Source organism: Podarcis pityusensis (genome assembly GCF_964106645.2).
Source record: "Podarcis pityusensis genome assembly, chromosome: 11".
Classification (NCBI taxonomy): Eukaryota; Metazoa; Chordata; class Lepidosauria; order Squamata; family Lacertidae; genus Podarcis; species Podarcis pityusensis.
In genome coordinates this window covers 26,885,401-26,892,723 of record NC_138036.1, presented here as the reverse complement: position 1 = coordinate 26,892,723, position 7,323 = coordinate 26,885,401, and the positions used below count along the sequence as shown (strand labels likewise).

The 7,323-nt window shown below is 47.0% G+C and overlaps 1 pseudogene across 1 annotated transcript; it reads left to right on the top strand.

The window, feature by feature from the left end:
- The first annotated feature begins 3,646 nt into the window (after positions 1 to 3,646).
- Positions 3,647 to 7,077, top strand: LOC308457889 (tigger transposable element-derived protein 1 pseudogene; annotated as a pseudogene). Its single transcript, XR_013991485.1, has 3 exons — positions 3,647 to 3,959; positions 4,751 to 5,877; positions 7,032 to 7,077. The product of XR_013991485.1 is annotated as a tigger transposable element-derived protein 1 pseudogene (transcript).
- Positions 7,078 to 7,323: the final 246 nt, after the last annotated feature.

Here is a 7,323-nt window from a genome sequence, read left to right as displayed (position 1 = left end):
GTTCGTGTCTTCACTCCTCCACATGCAGCTGCTAACCCTTGGGCTAGTCACACTTCTCTGAAGTCTCTCAGCCTCACTCACCTCACAGAGTGTTTGTTGTGGGGGAGGAAGGGAAAGGAGATTGTTAGCCGCTTTGAGACTCCCTAAGGTAGTGATAAAGTGGGATATCAAATCCAAACTCTTCTTCTTCTTATGATGAATGGTTGAGGGAGTTGGGTATGTTTAGCTTTAATAAGAGGAGACTGAGAGGAGATAGGGTAACCACCTTCAAATATCTAAAGGGCTGTCACCTTCCAGGTGTTTTGGACTACAATTCCCATCAACCCCAATGTTGCAAAGGCTGTAAAAGCAAGCTTCTTCTGAATAGTCTGTTATTGGAGGGATTTGTATTCCATCAACAGGGCCCTGCAGAAACCTGATTATAAAGGCAGGGAGAGGAAACAGACACACACACCATTTGTACTCTACTCTGTATTAATATTGACGGAGTAAAAAAGCATTAATCTTTGGAAACCTAATAATTCTTGATGTAGATGAGAAATGTTTGTTTGTTTAGTCTCTCAGGTACAGCTTGATGCTGAATCTTGGCCCTTGCCAGGATTGATTCCGTCGTGCTGAGCCTGCTCATTCCTTTCTTCATTGAATCTGTCCTCCTGAGCCTGTTCATTCCTTTGTTCATTCTTTTAATGTTTTAATGGGCTCCTTCATTCTTGCGCTGCTCTCCTACAGCACCAAGTTTCCTCTTCCCTTCTGCTTTTCCAGGGTTCATCCACCAGGCCAGCTGCACCATTGTGCTGAGTCGGCATTCTGGCACACTCCTGCGCTTCCTCTCGCTGACTCTCAGGAAGTCTTGCACGGAGCATAAAGTGAGCTCATAGCTGTGCAACAGGAGGGCACAGAGAGCAGCACCCAAAAGGAGCAGCGCAGCCTGCAACACAATCGCCTCAATCAGAAGCCGGGTCTAAAGGGCTGGGTGTTGGCGAGAGTGTGGGCACTAAGAAGAACAAACGGCTCATTTTTGTGGCCTTTTGGTTCCCAGAGAACAGGATGCATTGCTGAAATGTGCTTGTGTAGGCATCTGGGTATGCATGGCCATTCTTTCAGCAGCATAGCCATCGTTTGTGTATATGGCAAAGAGTTCTCTGACAATGGAAAATTTGCATTTAGGGATGTTGGGGGATTCTGATGAAAATGGAAAGTGGAACAGAAATTGCCAATATTCATTTTTTTCTTCCATGTCTGGAACAGAAATCAATCAAGTGAATAGGATTGGCATTGACTGTTGCTGTTGCTCTCAGTCTGCACTCAGTGCGCAATTAATTAAACTCACCTCACTCCATTTGCATTGCGTTTCCTTTGCATTGAAACAAATGAGGTGGAATAATGTGATGACAACGTAACTTACGTTATATGCAGTTAATGACCTAAACAACGTAATTTTGCCTCAATGGACACCGAGTTGAATGACATAGTTTTGGGCAGAAGAGGAACTGCAAGAAAATGGAAACTGTGCTGCATGCGATGAATACAAAATGGAAAATGGTGCCTTCTTACATCCCTGCTTGCATTCTCTTTTGCCTGCAGTTATTATTCCAGTCATACACTGCGGTTTCCAGTATTAACTGGGCTGCTTGGGATAGTAGCAATGCAAACTACAGAAATCAAGGGTGACAATCTTTCAAGTAAAATGAAATATACTGGTAGAGTCTGTTCTGAGTAATGTGGTTGGTGATGATGATGATGATGATAATGCCCCAGTCACTCCGGGCAGCTTTCAGCATATATTTGAACATAGTAAAACAGGTTGTGATCACTATGCTGTGATCTCTTCCAGAATATTGGGGTAGAATTAAATGCTGCACTAACATGATGGTTCCATTAGTACCAGCATTTCTGCTTTCCAGAGAGCATTCTTCTCTCCTCCCCTCCCCCCATGTGCTGTTCTGGGGGTTCTCCCTCCCTCCACAGTGGATTTGGGGAAGGCATATGAGGCATGGGGGGCGGGAGGAGAAGGGAAAGCCCCACTGCATAATTGGAGTCCTTGCACCGGCTTCCATTAGTGCACTGGGTTAATTGAACCCGGGCCTTAGCCCCTTAAAAACTGGTGGCAGCTACAAACCCAGCCAACCCACCATGGAATCATCTTCCTTGCAGTTTTTTAAAGTAAAGGCTAGGGAAACATTTTATGGGGAACCTACAGCAGTGGGTATCCTAAACCAATGTTCTTCAAACTTCAGTCTCCAAGTGTTGTTAAATTACAACTCCCATGATCCCCAGAACAGTTGAGCCCAATGGTCACAGATGATGAGAGCTCTGGTCCATCAACATCTGAAGGCCCATGGTTGAAGAACACTGTCCTAAACTGATTTTGGTTTTCTCCCAACTTTTTTCAGTCGCAGTCTCTTTGCTCCCTTTGCACAATTGAAGGACTTGTGTTTAAGAGAGACAATGAAAGACAATGAAGGAAGGAGAAACCAAAGATGCCACCATGTTGTTTTTCAGATGACATAGACACAAACTCATGAAAATGCAGCTCATTGCTGTTTCTCTTCTGGAATAAATTTGCTACCAGGTGTGGCAACACGGCGGTCTGAAATGGAATTCCAGCACAATCAAGTTTATTTATAAGTAACAGTGTCAGAATGACACTTGATCAGCGCCAGCATCAAGTGCAGGCATCACTGGGCACCTGCTAAGGTCCACATCACTGTGGAGGTGGGGACAAATGTTAGCTCCCAGAGCCTCCTGGCCCTGCTGCTCCTACTCCCTAGCACTGCCTAGTGAGGAGATAGGGAAGGGCACTCTTCCTCTGGGTGTTTGTACAGATTGGGTCTCGAGGAAGGGAATGGGCATCAAGAACAGAAGTGAGGAGGAGGGTGAGGGCCCACCGCCAATCTCTTAGCCAGGGGTTCTCCACTACCTGGATCAGACATTGCCCTTGACAAACGGGGAACAATGCCATTTGCAAAATCTGTCCAGGCACACTTTAATGAGGTATGAACTTTCCCAGGACAAAATCCAGAAGTGAATGAGGCAAGAGAAAAGGGGGCCATGTATCCTTGGCTGCGCTCAGTAGAGCAAGGTGAGGTCTGCCAGAGCCCATTAAGCATGGCATCAAAAAGAGTTCGCTTCAGCCCAGTGCCTTGGCCAGTTCAACAAGGGTCTGCTTCTACTAAGAGCAAATTCCCTGGTCCCACCATCAGGGCCTGAAGACTGCTTGTTGTGCCAGGAGCATGCATTACCTTGACACTGCAAGGGCATCATCCCAGCACTGCAGGACAGGTCTACCTATGCAAACATTTAGAAATGTAGAGCTATTTCTGGCAACACAATAGTCATTCCACATGGGGCAAAGCACCTATTATTCATTGAATGTAACTTGAAAACGATGAAGTGATTATTCCATGCTTGGCAGCAGCAGCTGATGCATTGTGGGAGAATGAAGGAAGCTTTGTCTAACATACTGTGTCAAAGGCTGTACTTTTATTTTTTAAAGTGCTTTATTTTCTAGCGCATTGGGGAGAAATGCTTGGCTTTGCATCCTACAGATTTGGGATTATTGCCATGTTTTCTACTCAAGAGCAGAAACTTAGTCCAACTTGCCTCTTTGTCCCCCCCCCCCCCACCAATGTCTCATAATTGTTTGAAATACAGTGGTGCCCCGCAAGACGAACGCCTCGCAAGACGAAAAACTCGCAAGACGAAAGGTTTTTTCGTTTTCGAGTTGCTTCGCAAGACGAATGTCCCTATGGGCTTGCTTCGCAAGACGAAAACGTCTTGCAAGTTTGTTTCCTTTTTCGTAAAACCGTTAAAACCCAGGGTGCATTGCTGGAAGAGGTGCAGTTGCGACTTGACCTCGAGGAGCAACACATTGCACGCGGTGTGGTGGCCTTTCTGAGCTTTTTAAAGAGTTTGCTGGATTTTTGAAGCTTTTCCAAAACTTCTTCTGCAGCTGTTTGGTAAGTTAAACTTTTAAAACTTTTTTGGGGTTTTTTGGATTTTGGGTTGGGGTGTTTAGAATTCAAGGACTTGGTGTTGGGGAGAGGTTTGCAAGAATCTGGGAGCTTGTGTGGTTTTTTTCTGCATTTTTATGATTTTCTGTGACCATTGGGCCATGTTTATTTTTTTAAAAAAAAAAATCTGGCTTTGAATTTTTGAATTTCTGTGTGCTGGGTGGATGGGGGAACAGCTGGGGAGGGGTTTGCAAGAATCTGGGAGCTTGTGTGGTTTTTTTTTGAATTTTTATGATTTTTTGTGACCATTGGGCCATGTTGTTTTTTTTTGAAAAAATTTTCTGGGTTTTGAATTTCTGTGTGCTGGGTGGCTGGGGGAACAGTTGAGGAGGGGTTTGCAGGAATCTGGGAGCTTGTGTGCTTTTTTTTGAATTTTTATGGTTTTCTGTAACCATTGGGCCATGTTGTTGTTTTTTTGAAAAATTTTCTGGGTTTTGAATTTCTGTGTGCTGGGTGGCTGGGGGAACAGTTGAGGAGGGGTTTGCAGGAATCTGGGAGCTTGTGTGCTTTTTTTTTGAATTTTTATGGTTTTCTGTAACCATTGGGCCATGTTGTTGTTTTTTGAAAAATTTTCTGGGTTTTGAATTTCTGTGTGCTGGGTGGCTGGGGGAACAGTTGAGGAGGGGTTTGCAACAGTTGGGGAGGGGTTTGCAACAGTTGGGGAGGGGCTGGGGGAACAGTTGAGGTTTTTGAAGACTTTGGTGATTTTTAAAGCTTTCCCAAAACTTCTTTTGCAGCCATTTGAGGATTTTGAAGACTTTGGTGATTTGCAGCCATTTCGTAAGTTAAACTTTTTTTTGGGTTTTTGGATTTTGGGTTGGGTGTTTGGAATTCAAGGACTTGGTTGTGGGTTTGAATTGCTGATTTTTTTTTTCTTTTTCTGAGTTTACAAAGGTAACAGCTGTGCTGCCATGGGACCCAAGAAGGCTGCTGCTGCGGAGGCCGGCGAGAGGAAGAAGGAGAAGGTGACGCTGGAGATGAAGAAGGAGATCATCCGGAAGCACGACGGTGGAATGCGTGTGACGGACCTCGCCAGGGAGTACGGCAGGAACCCATCAACCATCGGGACCATCCTGAAGATGAGGGAGAAGATCCTTGCGACTGATGCAGCCAAGGGAGTCACCAGGATCGTGAAGAACCGCCCAGCTGTTCTGGAGGAGGTCGAGAAGTTGCTCCTCATCTGGATAGAAGAGAAGCAGCGTGCAGGGGACACAGTGACTGAGGCCGTGATTTGTGAGAAGGCCAAGGCCTTGCACGCAGACCTCATCCGGGAACAGCCAGGAACCTCGGCCGAGCCAGAAGTCTTCAAGGCAAGCAGAGGCTGGTTTGACCGGTTCAAGGCAAGATCCGGAATCCACAGCGTGGTCAGGCATGGAGAGGCTGCCAGTTCTGATGTTCCTGCGGCTGAAGACTTTGCCTTGGAGTTCCTGGAGGTTGTGAAGACGGAGAGCTACGTTCCACAGCAGGTCTTCAACTGCGACGAGACCGGGCTGTTTTGGAAGAGGATGCCCAAAAGGACTTTCATCACTCAGGAGGAGGCCAAGTTGCCTGACCACAAGCCCATGAAGGACCGTCTGACCCTGCTCTTCTGTGCCAACGCAAGCGGCGACCTGAAGATCAAGCCCCTGCTGGTGTACCACTCGGAGAACCCACGGGCCTTCAAGAAACACAAGGTCGACAAGGAGCGGCTGAGTGTCATGTGGCGATCCAACAGCAAGGCTTGGGTCACACGTGTGCTGTTTGTGGACTGGGTCAATCTTGCCTTTGGCCCTGCTGTCAAACAGTACCTGCTGGACCTGCCGCTGAAGGCTTTGCTTCTGATGGACAATGCTCCTGCTCATCCTAAAGGCCTTGAGGTGGACTTGTTGGAGGAGTTCAGCTTCATCAACATCATGTTCCTGCTGCCTAACACCACGCCACTGCTCCAGCCGATGGATCAGCAGGTCATCGCCAATTTCAAGAAACTCTACACCAAGGAGCTTTTCAGGTGATGCTTCGAGGTGACTGATTGCACCACCATCACCCTGCGGGAATTCTGGAAGGACCACTTCGACATCGTCACCTGCTTGAAGATGATCACCACGGCCTGGAAGGGGATCAGCCAGAGGAATTTGAATTGCGCTTGGCGCAGCCTGTGGCCGGACTGTGTGGCACCAAGTGACTCTGATGCACCAGAGTCGACAGTGGTGCAGGACATTGTTGCCTTGGGGAGGACCATGGGCCTGGAGGTCACAGAGGAGGACGTCTGCAAGCTGGTGGAGGAGCACGACCACGAGCTGACCACCCAGGAGCTGGTTGAACTGCAGTCAGAGGTTGCGCAGGAGCAGGCCTCGCTGGAAGAGGTGGAAGCAACTGAGGAACGGCTGTCCTCTAAAGAACTGAGGGACATTTGCCAGAAGTGGAATGAGGTGCAGGCTTTTGCAGAGCGGCACCACCCTGACAAGCACGTGGCACATGACGAAGCGAACATTTTTGATACGACGGTCATGTCGCCTCTCAGGGAGCTGCTGAAAAGGCGGATGAAGCAGCAGACCATGGACAGGTTCCTCAGCAAGAAGCAAAGAGTGGAAGAGGAACCTTCTTCGAGTGGTCCCCCAGAGTCTTAGAAAATGTAATGTACCCTTTTTTGATTTTTAAATGTTTTTCCTGTCATGTTTAGAAACTTAATTTATTGTTCCTTCAATTTTTGATATGCTCTTTAAAGTATGTGTGACTTTAAAGAGCAGTTAATAAACTCTTGTTGTACCAAATTTGGCTTTGATTGGACTTTTTTTGACCATAGGAACGCATTAATTGAATTTCAATGCATTCCTATGGGAAACCGTGCTTCGCAAGACGAAAAACTCGCTAGATGAAAAAACTAGCGGAACGAATTAATTTCGTCTTGCGAGGCACCACTGTACATTCAAGGCCGGCATGGTTATTCAGTTTAAGATTAACCCTCAAAGCACCATCAGGAATACTCTTGATCAGGGAAGACAGGCAGTAAGTAACCTCCTGACTCACCTCCCTTTGTAGCTCTGTGGTGGAACACATCTTTGCATATCAGGAGTCCCAGGTTTAATCAATGGCATCTCCTAGTGGGACTGGAAAGAAGTCTTGCCTGAAACCCTAGGGAACCTGAGCCACTGCCAGTCAGCTTAGGTAGTACTGGGCAACAGTTTCTTACGGCATACAATGGGGAGGCATTTGAGAACCAGGCTGCCTATCTCAGCACCACTGCAAAATGAAGTGTAAGGTACAACTGAAATTGAGATAACAGGAATGGACACAAGGGGAAGGCACAAAAGCCTGCCTCTCTTTCGCCCAT